At 38.1% G+C, this 18,177-nt stretch overlaps 1 non-coding gene across 1 annotated transcript; it reads right to left on the reverse strand.

The window, feature by feature from the left end:
* Window positions 1-1,129: 1,129 nt before the first annotated feature.
* LOC123455380 lies at window positions 1,130-1,236 on the reverse strand. Its single transcript, XR_006633869.1, has one exon. It is a non-coding gene; the product is annotated as a U6 spliceosomal RNA (small nuclear RNA).
* Window positions 1,237-18,177: the final 16,941 nt, after the last annotated feature.

Here is an 18,177-nt window from a genome sequence, read left to right on the forward strand (position 1 = left end):
GTGTTCTGCCTCTTTCTCATATTCTCACTCTCTCAATCTCCCCCTCCCTCTCAAATAAATAAAATAAAAACATCATCATAAAATATTTAAGATCAGGCCAATTTCTGAGTTTAAAAATATGCCTGGTGTTTTGTTTATCCTCTAAAATAGTAGAGGCATTTGGTCTATCTGAATAAAGCACAGAACAACTAATAAGAATAATGGATACTTTCTCCTCTGTGAAGGGCCCCATCATTTGTTGAAACCATCTAAATGATAAAAATCTTGACTTCCTAAATTCTTTCACGAGCAGGAATAACCTTTACTTATTTATGTGTAAACCAGACATCTGAAGTGGTGTGCTTCTTGTTAGTTGTGCACACATCTAAACACAACTTGATAAGCCAGCTGTCAGAATGGCAGCACAGAAATTCTTGCAAACATATGCATCATTCGTTGCCCTTAGTCTCACCAAGCCGGGACTACCTCCTTAACTGACAAGGCACTTTGGTGTTATGCAGTTTCTTCATAACTGGTAAACACACACCACACAAACTGATATAAAACTTGAAAGAATAAGTTTAACAGAAATCCATAAAATAGTTTTAGTTTTAGTGATAACTGATAACTTAAGGTTGAAATTTATCAATCTATTGTTTGTTTAGAAAGACTTAATTTTAATACTTAGCCACAGTGAACACACCTTTTTTTTGTTTTGTTTTGTGTTATCTAAGATAGGGTCTCACTCTAGCTCAGGCTGACCTGGAATTCACTATGTATTCTCAGGGTGGCCTTGAACTCTCGGCAATCCTCCTACCTCTGCCTCCCGAGTGCTGGGATTAAAGTCATGCGCCACCACGCCCGGTGAACACAACTTTTATACCCCTTTTCTCTCAGCTTCTGTAAGCCAATTCTCCTTGCTTAGCTCTTGTTCATTGACAATGAGCTGGCAACTGGCAAAGGATCATATACCTATGACCTCAGCAGGTAGCAGAATCAGGATAGGCTACATTGTCCAAGAACAATGCAATCAATGTCATCTTCACATTTCCTTTATTTTCCTACAGTCCTCATCACGGACTACTTAATCATGCAGTTCTAGGTTCACAGGAGAAAAAATGCTTTCAAATGTGCAACCTCACATATTTTTTTTAATATGGAACATTTCACAAATTTGCATGTTATCCTTGTGCAGAGGCCATGCTAATCTTCTCTGTATCGTTCCAATTTTAGTGTATGTGCTGCTGAAGCGAGCACTCACATGTTTCTTTATACATCTATAGTTTCGATTCCACAATCATCTTTCCACAAAACATGCACACCAGAAAGGACCAGGGTGCTTACTCCTCATAAACGTCTCCCTATGATGTTTACCCTTTCTACTGGCAACTCCATCCTGCTCTCTCCCTCTCTTTCGAATAATATTCTTTCTACTATCATTATCTTCTTGGTGTTCATTTATTCCAAATAGGAGTCACTTGACTCTTGGTGGTTTTTCCTTTATTTATATTTCTCCTACTAAACTTATTATAATCTACCACACGTAATAGTTATGCAGATTCCCATTGTGCCTGGTTATTTGAAAAGCAAGTTAAGTCCTTGTTGCCTTTTTTGTTTCCTAAGAGATGAGCCTTCAGCTACTTACAGTTCCATTTTCAGAGGCTGTAGCTGAATGGATGACAAATCAGTTATCGATCAACATCTATTTTCTGATTTACCATGGGTCATAAGGGTTTCCTTTCTATCCAATAATTCTTGTTTCTTCTTATCTGTACAACCACAATGATAAACCTGTCATAAGTAGAAACTAAACTCTTCTTTCAGTCACTTCTAATTAAATCAAGATGTAGATCACATACATAGAATCAAGGTATCCCTTATCTTCTTTATGTCAAACTCACTATAACAGTGCCACACATTGAAATCACTGTGTGTGTGTGTGTGTGTGTGTGAGAGAGAGAGAGAGAGAGAGAGAGAGAGAGAGAGAGAGAGAGGGAGGGAGGGAGGCAGAGGGAGAGAGAGAGAGAGAGAGAGAGATGTTGGAGTCAGTGCTAACACACTGGAATAGGAAATGGCTAGGTAATACTTGGGATCCCAAATAACCAAATCACAATATTAGCATTCCAGAATTCTTAGCTTTCCTACCAATATCTTACATTGTAACCATCCTGGTTTGTAGAAAAAAAAAATTTTAAGCTCCAACTTTGTGATTATTATTATATCATTTTAATATTAGGAAGAATGCTAAAATACAGTAATAGCCATCATAATTTTAAGACACACATTAAAGAGCTCAGTATACTCTCAACAAAAACAATTTCAATGAAGCATTAACTAAGAGTTTGCATTAGCCTGTTCCTGCCTACTCCTTTGAAATCACCTTTCAAATCTACTTTCCCTGTGCTGAGGGTGATCTGGAAAACACATTGCACCGCCTTTGTACTCAGTGACAGTAATGCAAGCAATTTTTCCTGAAACACAGTACTTTTTCATTTATAATAATGTTAACTTAAAATGCTTTCTGCCTTTCTTAAGAGCATTCCTGGACAAGCACATTATCAGCTGGGTTTATACAGCTGTTGTGTTGAGCAGTCTCCAGGCTCAGCAGTCACTTCAGAGCACATGCTACGAACCCTCCCTTATGTACGTTGGAGCCACAGCACCTCAACTAAGTGGGAAACCGTCAACAAATGTTCATAAACAAAAGCAATACTTGTAATATACAGAAATTCTTCTGGGAAAAAAATGAGCAAAAATTACCTCAGACATACTGTTCTATGAAGAGCTCACTGATCTCAGATAATGAGGAGAAAATAGGAAATACATTCATCAACAAGCTGACAGTTGCTGTCTGACATGTGTGTGGGTGCAAATGCAGTATTTCAGTTGCCAACAGGTATCTTATATACTGCTCTCATTCTTGTTACAGTTTTTTTTTTTTTTTTCATGTTCCTCTCTGCTTTGTGTGAATCAGGGGAACTTGTAAAATTCAGTGGGGCTAACTGGGAATAAGAAAAGAAAACTTAAGCACTCATTAATAAGTCTTAGCAGAGCTTGTAGATATACAGTGACATGATATATTTAGATCACCTAAAGAAAAAAAAAGAAATTCCCCCTGAAGGTAAGCTTCTTTTCTTACAGAAATACCTTCAGATGTTATTAACAAGTTACGTAAAGGCAGGAGAAATGGATTAGTCGTTAAGGTGCTTTCCTGCAAAAATCAAAGAACCCAGGCTAGATTCTCTAGTTAAAAAAAAAAAAATGTTTTAAAAGAAGTTACTGAATCAAGAGTTTGTATTGCTTATACTCATGAATTTGATAGTTATTTACAGGTAAGAAATGCATTGTATCAAATGGTGAATTAACAAAGCTCATTTTTCGTCAGGTGTTATACTGCCTTTGTCTGAAAGTTTAGCACCCCACCACTCTTCACACACAAGTCCACAGAACCGACAATTATATTACCTGTTTAACAGATTGCAAAGGTTAGAAAAACCTACACCAGTTATCCTGTTGCTTGTATTCCATAGGGTTTAATTATGGGACTGTAATGCCTGCACTGAGAGAGACTATGGAGATGCCAGGACAGGTTTCATTGTGTCTAGACTAACTCTAAAGGGCTTCATGAATGAGGCCATAGCAATTTGCAGTGATATTTTTATTATCTATTGTTGTGAGATCATTAAGTTGTGTGGCTGTACAATGTCTTTCTTAGATTAATTTGAAATGCTCCATTTGAAGTCACAACGGTCTCCAGAGAATGTTGCTAAAATGTTTTAACCCATTAAAAAATAATTCAAAGCCAGTTAAGTGAACAATGAAAAGAAACGTAATGTTTAAGGAAATCTCTTCTAAACACTTACATTGCCTCCCATGCATGTCTGTGTTTGGTTTTTAAATTAAACTTTTACATTATCAAGTATATTTTACGTTGGGCAACAGTTGCCAGAAGGGAAATGACTGAAATGGTATGTCACCTAGGCTCAGCATGCTTATTCTGTGTCCACAGACATTAACAGTTGGAGATTTAATCTTTTAACAAAAGAAAACACCACCTTTTATTTTAATTTTGTATGTTATGTTATTTAGTAGTTACTAAAATATTTATGTGATCCCATGACACCCTCAAAAGTTATTTTATGAATCTTCATAATAGTATGACAGAGACCTTAACTGATTACCTGTCTCCAAAGTACTTTAACTAAGGACCCTGTCCAGCTATGTGTTTCCTAAGAGGATGCTTGTAGCCATTTTTGCAACTGCATATAACTTTTACACCTCTTTATCTTACTTCATAGCTTGCCTCCCAATGGCAGGCTCTTTGTTTCAATAAACTTCTTTTATCATATAGTGCACATTTTCTCTAATCATTCCCAAGACATATAAATCTTGCTGTGGCTAACCATTAGTATACCTTGAAAAGTCCATGTTGAAGGCCAACTCAAAAACTCAACAGTATTGAATTATTGCTTTAGTAAGAAATTAGGCTTTGAATGCCACATTTGGGGATAGGGTCAGTGTCTTGTAAATGCCCCCAGACAACTAGCCAGATCCTTTTCTGTCCACACCCATACCTCTTCCACCAGGATACTCAGGAAGAAGTCATCATCTCAGAAGTGGACACCCATCACCAGACATGGAACCTTTGGGCTCCCTGATCTTTGACTTCCCAGCCACCAGAAATGTGAGAAATACATTTTTATGAATTATTTAATTATACAATATCTTGTTATTACCTCAGGAACAAAGATAAATCTCAATATCATGAAGAAACAAAATTATCAGTATATATGTAATAAGTAAGCATCATGCCACAGGTTTCAGTAACTTGGGGTACTAGGACCAGAGAGTGAGCAGATCCAGGATTCTTCATACTTCCAAAGACTGACCAGTATGGGTACAGATAAAGCTATTCCTAGGTTTTATCTTAAGAATTCCTTCTGAATATTGGAGGAAATATTTATAAAGACTTATCCATACCTGCTCTTAGCATTCAAGACTGCACTCAGTATTCTATGAAGGCAGAATATTAAAAGTCATTTTTGTACTATTCCATTAGTTTTAAATTTAAGAAGATATAGCACATACTAGTGACTAAGAGAATGGTGAATATGGTCACCATCTTAGCAGGTAGAGAAAAACTTATCTAAGAGTAATAGAATTTTTCTGACAAATTTTAGCCAATAGTTAACCAGAAGCAAATTTGGGATTTAAATGACAAATATCACAGAACTTTGGTAACATACATTTTTTTTTCTTCTTTTGGCAAAGGTGCATTCATCATTCTACATCTTGATAAAACTATGTTAATAGAAGAGCAAAATAACTATATCCTATTCCTAAAACATCTTATTCATGTGGCTAGAAACTATAATATATTTGGAATCATGATTTTGTATTAAAGTTATGGAACCATATAAAAATAGTTCCCAACTTTAAAAATATGTAGGTTGTTTCCATGAAATATCTGACAATTAATACTTTTCTCTCCAAATTTTAAAGAAAAGATATTTTCTCTTAGTCTCTCCTTCATTTGTATAACAAAATTCCAGAAATGTACCTTATAATAAAGATTATCGGTGCCATAGTTCTAAAGACTGCAGAGCCCATGATGATGGAGCAAACACCCAGTCAGCATCAGGAGAGGGTCTCTGTGCTGCACAACAGGGCAGAAGGGAAGCTGAAGAGACACATCACGTCTGGTAAATGTAGTTTTCCACCTTATGAGGTCAGTCCACATTTTAAGCATATTTTAGTTTTATTTATTTGAGACAGGGAAGGGGGAGAGAGAGACAAAGGAAGAAAAGGGAAGGGAAGGGAAGGAAAAGGAAAATGGAAAGGAAACAAAAGAAAAAAAAAAAAAGGACAAGCCAGGAGGGCTTCCAGTCACTGCAAACGAACTCCAGACATACATGCGCCTATTTGTGCTTCTGGCTTATATGGGACCTGAGGAATTGAGCTTGGGTCCTTTGGCTTTGATGGCAAGTGCCTTAACTGCTAAGCCATCACTAGAATCCAGGATTCTACTCTTCTAATTTCCTCTAGCATTCATTATGTCCCAAATGTTTTATCACCAAGAACCATCCCCATAGAGCTTTGGAATTAAATTTCTAACATGAACTTTTCTGGGACACATTCAAACCACAGCACTCACTATTTTCTACACTTTCTTTTTTTTATTTTTTATTTGTTTATTTGTATTTATTTGTTTGAGAGCAACAGACAGAGAGAGAAAGGGGAGGGGGGGGAAGGGACACGCCCGGGCCTCCAGCCACTGCAAACGAACTCCAGATGCATGCGGCCCCATGTGCATCTGGCTAACGTGGGTCCTGGGGAATCGAGCCTCAAACCAGAGTCCTTAGGCATCATAGTCAAGTACTTAACCACTAAGCAATCTCTCCAGCCCTATCTACACTTTCTTAAAGGAGCCCAGTAATACTAATCAAAACTGTATCTCTCTACCCTTTGCACATGTCCATGTAATTATGAGAAATAAAAGACTTCCTGTTCCATATGTTATTAACTTGTTTATTTGCCTTATTAATTAATGCCGTCAACATAAGACCCATGAGCTCAAGTATAACAAAACTGATAACTTTAATCCAGCTTGGTAACTTAGCTAAAAGAAATTTTAACTGTTATTTTAATTGTTGATAAAAAAAAAATTTAAAATATGGCATATAGCATAAAATAAAATAATGAAATAAGGAAGTCAAAACTTTATATATTTTATATTTTATATATTTATATATAGGCACTAAGAGTTAAAAGATATATTTTCCCAAGCTGCCTAATTTTGATCACTAAACAATTTATGAAAAAATAACTATTCTATTTTGACAGTTTCTTATTGTATCCTCATCTTTGCTCAAATTAATTACTGTAATCCAAATTATGAACTATTATGACAAGGTAGCAAAAATATATTTATTGTGGTTTATGGTGCAAATATTTTCAAAAGACTTAAATTCAGTGGCCAAAGCTTGTCTAGCTAATACACACAGGTTCTAACCAGTGATGTTGGGATGTGCATCGGTTTCTTGTTGCTAGGACGAAGTACCTGACCAGAAACAACTTATGGAATAAAAGAGTTTACTTTGAGGCTGGGTGTGGTGGCACACACCATTAATCCCAGCACTCAGGAAGCAGGGGTAGGAGGATCTCCGTGAGATCAAGGTCACACTGAGACTCCATAGTGAATTCCAGGTCAGCCTGGGCTTAAAAAAAACAAAGTTTAGTTTGGCTTACACTTTGGAGTTTTCCCTAGTACAGGAAAAACTTAGCATGACCACATCAGCAGGGAGCGAGTAGGGAGCGACGGAGGTTGCTGTTCAGCTTGGTCTCTCTGTTTAGTTCTGTGGAGGATGCACTCATGGAATGGTGCTGTCCACAGTTAAGGGGAATTTTCCCACCTCCATTCACCTCATCAAGACATCCCCGCAAGCTCGCCCCGAAGCTAAAGCTGACTCCATCTAGGTAATCACCCACCGAGATGACCCTCACTATTAACCATCACAGGACGTTGTTCAATGTCCTGTATGCAACCACAGTGGCCTCGATGCTTATCCTTTTTAGGGAATCATTAAAGCCACTGTACTCTCCAGCAGTCAGAAATGACCAACCCTCTAAGCATTTGAAACTTTCTCATATGCCTGAACTCTGTGATACTTTTATTTCTCAGAAGGTTATATCTGATTATACAAAAATAACAAGCACAATAATATAAGAAAAAGAGCACTTATTGCTATATATTAAAACACTAACATTTTTTTTCTTTCCTATTACCATAAGCAAGAAGACAAATTTTCTAATTAGGGTCTGAGCTGTATCCCTGGTAGGAGGTTAGCTCATAGGCTGCCTAAAGAATAAAAATCTTAATAACCTCTGAATTCTTAGAAACAAAGTTAGCAAATTGATAAGTACAAGGACACAAGATACTGAGAACCGTATTAGGTTCAGGCACACACAGAATTGGCATAAGTGCGAACATGTAATCTAGTTTCACTAAAGTAACAAGAAAACTGCAAATTTCCCTTCTGTATGTTTCGCATCTTTGCTATCTTCATGTAAATATTCATGAAAATTACAGAGAGGTTAATATAGTACTATACTGCCCTTGATTGGGATGCACTTCTCCTAGCTTAAGTCAAACCTATACCCACCCATCTTAGAGACTTTTAATGTCATAGAGTTGCTAGAGAGTAAGGGCAAAAGTAACACTGCCCTATGGTATTTGCTTGTTTTTATGCAGCTACTTAAAGGAACAGTCTGCCCTGTGGAAGACTTTATCTGGGCAAGAAAATGACCTACATTCATTTCAGGGAGAAAAAGAGAAACACAAACAAAATGCATAGAGCTGGGTAACAATTATCCTAAAGGAATAGTGTTTGTTAACCTCCCAGTCATTTATCTGTACAGGCGAAACTTAAGGACTTCTTTTACTTGTAGTCCTAGAAAAGCTTATCTTCAGCAGATTTCAAATTATTGAGGCTCTATACACAGTTGGAGCTGATATCTTCTCTTTCCCTTCAAAAATCTATCACATCTATCATGCCTGGTAGCACCAAACTAAAAGGGAGTAAGAGGAAGAGAAAAACAAGGATAATGAATCTGTAACCAACTCCCTCACACCCATACTTCCTGTCCATTTTCTTACTATCAGCACATGTATGGGTCAATGTCAAAAGGGCTTTAGAAAAGCAAGTAACACCTGGGTCCTGTCTCCACACAATGTGCTTGAGTCTGAAATAAGATCTAAGAACCCTTAGAAATTCTTCAAACCGGCAATAATTGAAGCAAGCATCACATAAAAATGTAAATCTACTAAATAGTGCCATGATATCATATACTGAGAGGATGAAAATAGATAACACAAAATATATCCATAAAATGAATGGAGTTTTCTAGTATCATCACCATAAATGCACCAATTTTGACAATAACATCTAAAAGTAGTTTTTCAAGAATCTAGGAGTCTAACAACTCCCATCATACCATTGGAGCAAAATATAAGAAAGTGCACATTCAAGATGATTAGAACAGTTTCATGTTATACATATCACTACATCCACAAAACAACGGTTTCAGGTCAGGTAGACTCCTTAAGTCTTCCACTTCTTCCATGAAGTTGAAAGCAGTGTAAGTGAGCACCTGGTATTATTGTTATGTGTAAAGTAGGGTGAGTAGACCCTCAACACTCCAGGCATGAAATCCAGGCATCAAACATGTGCCCAAGAGGTGCATTATTCTTGCTTCATCCTGCCTGCTGAGATTATCAGCAAAACTGAGAGGCTGAGAGAATGGGAACAGAGAAGAGACTATGAACCTTCCAAACAGTTCCAGATACTTCCCAAGGAAGCCTGTTCTCAAGGCAGCTGGAACACTGGGCTTGCAAAATCTCCATTTGTCCATTGGCTCTGGAAACACTCTACACATCTAACCACTTCCTTTCCTTGGGTCATCACCTCAGCGCAGCCTCACAGAAGATGTACGGGATTACCTCACCAAGGATGCCCGCAAGAATATGTAGAATGAGGGCCCAATTAAGAACCCTAGGGAAAACCAGATGGGAAATAAGCACCTCGACTGATTTTGTGGGATCCAATCACTGAGGTAGGAAAGCATAGGAATAGTTGAATCTACTTCCGGTTAAGATGGCGGCATAGGTACCACGCCAAAGCAGCCTGGGGGGAAAAAAGACCAAAAAAACTCAGCAAAATACACACTTTTACTAAAAAGTGAGGCGTATAGGAAATTGAAGCAGCAGCAGAGAAGTAGGAGAGTTCCAGAGCACCCAGAGCCCGCACAGGCCGGCAAAAGCGGCCCCGGCAGCTCCGCCAACCGCCGTGGTGGCTGCGCACCAGAAAGCCACCAGACTCAGCTCCAGCCACAGGAAAAGGCAGGTGCGGGAGCTTCCCTCACACAGCGCTCTCTGCAGCTCAGGAAATGTGAGGGGAGAGCGGCAGCGAGCAACGGAGGAGCAGACCGCGAGGTAGAAGAACACGTGGAGCAGCGAGAGAACCAGAGCAGCTGCGTCTCCCTCCCCTCCCCCACCACCTGAGCCCAGCTCCAGCGAACAGAGCAGCGTCCCAGGACCTGGCCACACCAACTTGAGCCGACAGCGGGACCCAAGCAGGAGCAGAGTTCGGGAGCAACATCAGCGGCTCCGGCACCGGTGACAGCGGCCCAAGCTACGGCAGACCCAGGAGTGGCAGCAGTGGCAGACCCAGCAGCAGCAGACCCAGGAGCAGCAACAACAGCAGACCCAGCAGCAGCAGCTTCAGCTGCTGACAGACCCAGCAGAGGCAGCTTTCGCAGCAGCAGTTCCAGCAGCGGGGATGCTGATCTGCAGGGCCACAGTTGCCAGGCTTGGTTTGTCCCGCAGGAAAAGCCAGTGCCCAGCTCCAGAAATCACAACAGCAGCCCGACAACCCAGGCAGCAACTTGACTGAGACCAAACTCATCCAAGATAACTGGGTTTGCACCAGTTGGTCACAAGCTGACTTGGATCCCTCAACAGACCAGAAATCTTAACCTCTGTGTTGATAGAGGATCTGGTTGTTATAATAACTACTCTGGCATACATACTTGGGGCTGTATTTGACTGAATGGGTACAGTGTTTAGTTAAGTTTTAGAATCTACCTGTATTTTATTCCACTCAGCCTACTTGAATACCCCCATAGCAGGGAAACTCAACCTCTAGGAGCACCTTTGTAGATACTCTCAGAGTCGTAAGAGCCACATCTAACACCTTAAGCTCCTACCCTGAAAATATATAACATCAAACCAATTGATGCAGCTAATACCCAGCTAGCTAGAAAATCCAAGCATTAACTTAATCCAAGATGCAAAAATATATACGTTATAACACAAGAAACACTAAAAAGCAAGATGATATAAATCTACCTAAAAGTATTAATGCATCAGAAATGACCTCCAGTGAGAATGAGTTAGAGGAAATGCCTGAGAAAGATTTCAAAAGAACGATTGTAAATATGTTCAAAGAAGTCAGAGAACAAATCAAAGGAGTCAAAGAGGAACTTAAAGAGGAAATCAAAGGAATCAAAGAAGATGCAGGACACCAATTTCATGAAATAAAGAAGGCAATACAACACATAAATAAGGAAATAGAAATAATAAAGAAAAACCAGTCAGAATTATTAGCAATGAAGAACACAGTTAATGAACTAAAAAAACTCTGTAGAAAATCTCACCAGTAGAATCGATGACAGCGAGGACAGAATATCTAAGCTAGAAGACCAGGTGGCAGATCTAATACAGGCCAACAAAGAGAAAGACAAACTTATAGAAAAGTAAGAGTGGGAATTTCAAGATATCCGGGACACTATGAAAAGATCAAATATTAGAATTCAGGGCATAGTAGAAGGAGAAGAATTCCACTCCAAAGGCATAGTAGGTGTCTTCAACAAAATCATAGAAGAAAATTTTCCCCAAATTGGGAAAGAGGTGCCAATACAGATACAGGAAGCCTTTAGAACCCCAGCCAGACAAAACCCAGAAAGAACCTCTCCTCGTCATATTATAATCAAACTTCCAAACACACACACCAAAGAAAAAATATTGAAAGCAGTTAGAGAGAAAAATCAAGTTAGCTACAAAAGTAAGCCCATCAGGATTACAGCAGATTATTCAACTCAAACTTTTAAAGCCAGAAGGGCTTGGGGTGATATATTCCAAGTTCTGAAAGATAACAACTGTCAACCAAGGTTACTTTATCCTGCAAAGCTATCCATTCAAATAGACGGAGAAATAAGGACATTCCATGACAAAAGCAGGTTAAAGGAGTATTTGAAGACAAAACCAGCTCTACAGAAAATACTTGATAGAATCCTCCATGCTGAAGAAAAGGAAAAGCACACATATAAGGAACCTAGAAAAAAACAAGCAATACTCAAATACTTGTTAAAAGAGCACAGGTAGAACCGGAACCACAAAAAAAAATGGCAATTATAAATACATGCCTTTCAATAATATCTCTTAATATCAACGGCCTCAATGCCCCAACGAAAAGACATAGGTTTGCAGACTGGGTTAAAAAGCAGGATCCTACAATTTGTTGTCTCCAAGAAACTCACCTTTCTACAAAGGATAGACATTATCTTAGGGTGAAAGGTTGGAAGATGGTGTTTCAAGCAAATGGGCCTAGAAAACAAGCAGGGGTTGCTATCCTAATATCTGACAAGGTAGACTTCAGTCCAATGTTAGTCAAGAAAGATAAGGAAGGTCACTTTATATTGATTAAGGGCACACTCCAACAGGAGGACATTACAATCCTAAACATATATGCACCTAACATGGGGGCTCTCAAATTCATCAAACAAACACTATTAGAACTAAGGTCACAGATAACACCAAACACAGTGGTAGTGGGTGACTTTAACACCCCACTCTCATCAATTGACAGGCCATCCTGGGAAAAAAATAAACAGAGAGGCATCTGGACTAAATGAGGTCATAGAAGGAATGGATTTAACAGATATATACAGGACATTTCATCCAAAGGCTGCAGGAATAGTTGAATCTCCAAAGGCACTTCTTAGTTTGAACAGTAAACACACCCTTTCCCTAAACAATGATCCTTGTAACACACCCCCCCAATTCTACCTAGCTATACATACAGCCTTCCCTAAACACTGTACCAGTTTTCTCCTCCCCTTAATGCCCACTATTTATTATCAATTCCTATTTTGAATATGTTTTAAGATAGATCTGAATAGCTGAGGGCAATATAGGCTGGACTGGTTTTAGGTACATGTGCAGTAAGGAAAACTGTGCTGAAGTGAGCTTTTAGGAAGACATTGCTATTCCCATCTTAAGTCTATGTGCAACCGGGAAAACATGATTAAAGTCAGATGCATTATGGAAAGGGGCACATGCACAGTAGAAAAACATTTCAGAACCCAACCTGTCAATCAAGCCAGAGGGCAACAGATTTACCCTCCTCTTAAAAAAAAAAGATACAGAGAAGCCCCAGATCACTTCCTGGGGTCTGTGAGTATTTTCTATGTAAGTAGCTGCTGCTCCTTTGACAGCATATTCAAATCTTTACTGTTGCTTTGCTCCCAGTGAAGTTTCTGCTTCATGATTTCTTTAATTCTTTGAGTACAAGGCCAAGAACCTGAAAACACAGATAACTGGTAACAAAGGGCAAAAAAATCTTAAAAATCCCTTCACCTAGGAAACCAATGTTGAAAATGTGAGGATTGTTCAAATTCCTTTATAGGGTTGGTTGGGGGAAGGTTTTCTCACCCAAAGCAAGTCAGTAAAGACTTGCTTTTTAAAATCCAGGGACAATGAAAATAAAAAAGACTTCCTAAAACATGAAAAACAAGGAAAGATGATCCAAATGAACCAGAAAAATACAAAAAAAAAAGGATTACAGTCAATGACCCCCAAAGAAATGGATACATACTAATTTATTTGACAAAGAAGTCAAGGCTATTATTTTTAGGAACTACAGCACTTTGAGAGCACAGACAAAAAATACAATAACACAATGAGAAGTTTAGTAAAAACAACAGCTGGCTGGAGAGATGGCTTAGCAGTTAAGGTGTTTGCCTGAAAAGCCAGAGGATCCCAGTTCAACTCTCTAGGACCCCCGAAACAAGTGAAAAATAGATGAAAGTTCAATAATACACGCCCACCCCACATGAACATACATACAGACACACACACATAAACATGAAAAAATACACACAAGTATATATGACTGGACACACACGTAGTTATATTATACATACACACACACATAGACACATACATACACATACATATACACTCATGCACACACACGCACACATATACATACACATACATGCATATATGCATATGCATACACGCATATATGTATACACATACATATATCCATGTACACATATACATATACACATATGCATACATATACATATATGCATACATATACACACATATATATACATACATATACATATATATACACATATACATATATATATACACACATATATAAACACATATACATACATATACACAAACACCAAAAATGAAATACTAAAGACAGTTTTATTTTGAGATTATGCACAAATGATAATTAACAGCATGAAATTTAATGCATATAAAATGTTATATTAAGACATTATTGAATTCAAAATACTTTATTACTATAATTATGTTGTGAACATCAGACATACTGATTTATGCTTCTAAGGTAAAATTTTAATGATGATCACATTAATAATGGATAAACAGAAAGAAACTGACTGCAGAAACAAAATATGGAAGAAAAGCATCAATCTATAGTGCTTTTGTTTGAAGTCCAAGGTAAGAAGCTACCAGTTTATCAAGGCTTCCTATAAAATGCTCTCTATCTGGAAAAATATGTAGGAGATGTTCAAATGCTGAAGAAGAATCCAGGGTTTATGTTCAACTTCAGCTCTACCTCAGTGGCAGAGCATTTGCCTCATAAACATAAGACAGTGACTTCAATCTCTAACACTCACATGCATGTATAAGTATATGCATTTATTCTGTAGTGATATATGTCACATGATGTGTGTCACATGTTAACACTGTAGAAAATTATCAATTACAAAGACAGAAAGGAGTAAAGGAAAAGAGGGATCCACAAAGAAACCAGAAAACAATAAAATTGTACTAGTAAGAATTAACTTGATACCCAGTTATCTTGGATTAAATTCTCTAATGCAAAGACATATAGTGGTTGAGTAGATAATTATGGAAACCAAACTCTACTAGGTACAGACTACAAGAGACTCATTTTACCATTAGCTATACAGATGTACAAAGCAAAGGGTAGATAGACATTCCATGAAAATAAAAAGACATGGTAGTAGGCAAAGCTCTATCAAACTAGGCTTTATGGAAAAAATACGCGTAAGAAAAAGAAGTGGTGTCCAGTCATAAACTGGATGTAATTCTTGTCAAGAGGTTGAGGTTCCAATGAGAAGACTGAGACTACAAGTCTCTTGGGAATGAGGAGTTTATTAACAGCTCGGACTGGGAGCTTTAGTAGGAGAGGGACAAATCAACAAACGTGGGAGGGACCACCGGTGCACATCCAAACCACTGAGGTGGCTGCTACCGTCACACCGCACTAAAAGCTGGAGGGCTCAAAGGGGGGACCAGGGCAAGGAACCAGGGTACTTGGGAAGTGCAATACTGAAAGACACCTATAGGGGATGCAGATCTGAGCTGGGAGAGAGAGAATGAATGGTACTGGGAAATTTCTGTCTATCCATTAGAGTGTGTCAATTTTTCCTGTAGAAAGAGGTGCTTGTGGATGTGCGGGGCTGGTTCTAATGTAAGGAGCCAGATTGGCTCAATATCCTATTGAGTTTTGGCCACCTGGATAGGGAAAAAAGAGGATTGGCAGGGAGCTCTGAGGCTAACATTCCAGCATTGCTGTGTATATAAAAAGTACAGAGCGATGATTTCTTTTTATTTTAGAGAGAGTGAGAGACAGAATTGGCACAACAGAGCCTTAGCCACTGAAATACAACTCCAGAATCTTGCGCCACCTAGTGGGCATGTGCGAACTTGTGCTTGCTTCGCCTTTGTGCATCTGGCTTAAGTTGGATCTGGAGAGTTGAATATGCGTCCTTAGACTTTGCAGGCAAGCACTTTAACGGCTAAGCCATCTTTCCAGCCCCAGAGAGATAATTTTTTAAGGGGGAGAGGAGAAAGAAGCATCCTAATAGGTTCAGGGGCATAATGGTCATATTTTTAATATCACTGAGCTAAGAATGGAGCATAGTGTTGGAGAATCTTTTAATTGCAGGGTGTCAGAGCTCTTGTCTGTATTTGTACATCAAATGATGAGAAAGTCTAGGTAGTATGGTAGGGTTGCCTGGAAAAATCAAGGTAGCAGAAGACTAGAGAGGGTACTATGCATGCAAAAATTACAAATGAAAGTGTTGATTTAAACATGAGCACAGCTCTCAGTGCTGTCCTAAAAACCAAAATGACCACTAAAGTAGACTTAAAACACTTCCACCAAGGCTCAGGGATCATTGTGGAAGAGCGGGCAGGAAGATTGTAAGAGCACAGGGTGGGAAAGAATATACAGAGGTTTCCCCCCACCCTTCCCCCTACACAGAGACTGAAGCATTCATAACCCCATGGTAAATACCAACAAACCCATTGAGGAGGATTCACAGTGGAATGGGGGTAAGAGAGGGGTGATATAATAGGATAACACAAGAATAATGAGACCAACATGCAACTTTTTCATGCAGTAAAGTACATAATAAAAAGAAAAAAACAACAGGCAAGCAACAACTGGACCTGCTGCAATGGATAACATTAAGCAGGAAGACAAATAAGGGTCTTAAGTGTAATGTTCAGAGAGGTGTTTATACTTATGGTACTAGAAAGTAGAAATGTAGAAAATGTGGAAGAACCCTGGTATATTAGAGGACAAGTTATACCTCAGAAGCATGTATAGGTCTTACTGAAGATAGCAAAACTCCAAGAATTATACTTCAGAACAACAGGTGTCTCAGCTGGTCATAGAAATGTCAAGTCATATACAGAAAGGTAATAAGCTGGTTATTCTAAAAGGCAAATATAGCCCCAGATAAATTCTGCTCTGGACAGGTAGCATTTAATTCTCCACAATTTTGGTGATGTCCTTGTTTGAAGTTCTGGTAATACAGTTGTGGCTTCTGGGAGCCTCAGTTTTTGGTGGCTTTTTATCAAATGTCATGTTTCACTTTGTGTGCTTTTGGGCACACGACAATATGCTGTCCCACATAGCCAGGAGGCTTTCCCTCAGGGTGCTGAAGGACGCGGCTCGCGGCTCTTAGCTGAGTGATAATTAGTGGAACCATTAAGGAAAGAAGTCCCTGGATTATATTATATTAACTCGATTAGTCATGATGATCCAGTCATTATACATCTATGCCTACCTATATGTACAATCTATATCTATATCCATATCTGTGTGAATTTTCTGTACATGACATGTAGAGGAGACACATCATATGAATATTATATCTAAGACTGAAAGTAGTGATTAACATAGGCAGTAGGAAAGGAAACAAAATACTGTCTGTGGAAATAATGAAGAATTCATTCTTAACTTGAATAAGAAGAGTTAATTGAAGTTTCTGGAAATATGAAGATTTGGCTTATATTTACTTACTTGGTGCAGGCTGCGATTCTCAGATTTAGAAGAATTAGTGAAAGTGTGTTGAGCTGGAAAAGCCAAAAGCTTTGGTTATTAATGCCAGTTGTTTATTTAACTGTAGAAAAGATGAACTTTGCATAATTAGGCTCAATTTTGTCTATTAGAGCTATTTTTTTTTCTTTTAATCAAACACGTTTTTGTCTAACAGGAAGCCATATGACATCAGAACAATATCTAAATTATAAAGTTTGGTGAAAATTCAAGTTTTTCTTCTAATGTCAAGAAAAGTCAAGAATGACCATATGTCCCATTTCTGTTCAATTTATTTGTATAGTAACAGAAAAATGATACAAGACAAAGAAAGAAAAGATGCCTTCATTGTAATGGAAGATTAACATTGTTCAATTACAGATGATATGATTTAATATACATAAAATCTAAAAGCTCTATAAAAGAACCTTAGAAATAAATCAGTAAATTTTTAAAGTCCATAGTTTAAAAAGAATCAGAGATGTCTCTATACACTAGCAATTTCTCTATAAAACTAAATTAAGGTAGGTAATATAGCTCAGTCAAGTACCTGACAAGCATACATGAGTGCCTGGATTCAATTCCCTGGGTTGAATATCCTATGGTTCAAGAAAATCTAATTTACAGTAGTTTAAAAAATTAAATAAAAATTGGGCTGGAGAGATGGCTCAGCAGTTAAGGTGCTTGCCTGCAGAGCCTAACAACACTAATTCAGTCCCCCAGTACCCATGTAAATCCAGATACACAAAGTGGCACATGTATCTGGAGTTCATTTGCAGTGGCTAGAAACCCTGGCACATAAATTCTCTCTTCTCTTCTCCCTCTGTTGGCAAATAATAAATTAAAATTAAATATGATTCTACTCAGATAAATAAAACTAATGTGATATCTGTACAATAAAGACTATAAAACACTTATTAAAAGGAAATAGAAATGAAAAGAAACCACATGTATATGAAAGAAAACACTGTTAAAATAGCTATGCTACTTAAATCAAAGTTTCTACGCAATACTTATAAAA

Source organism: Jaculus jaculus, chromosome 16, assembly GCF_020740685.1.
Source record: "Jaculus jaculus isolate mJacJac1 chromosome 16, mJacJac1.mat.Y.cur, whole genome shotgun sequence".
Classification (NCBI taxonomy): Eukaryota; Metazoa; Chordata; class Mammalia; order Rodentia; family Dipodidae; genus Jaculus; species Jaculus jaculus.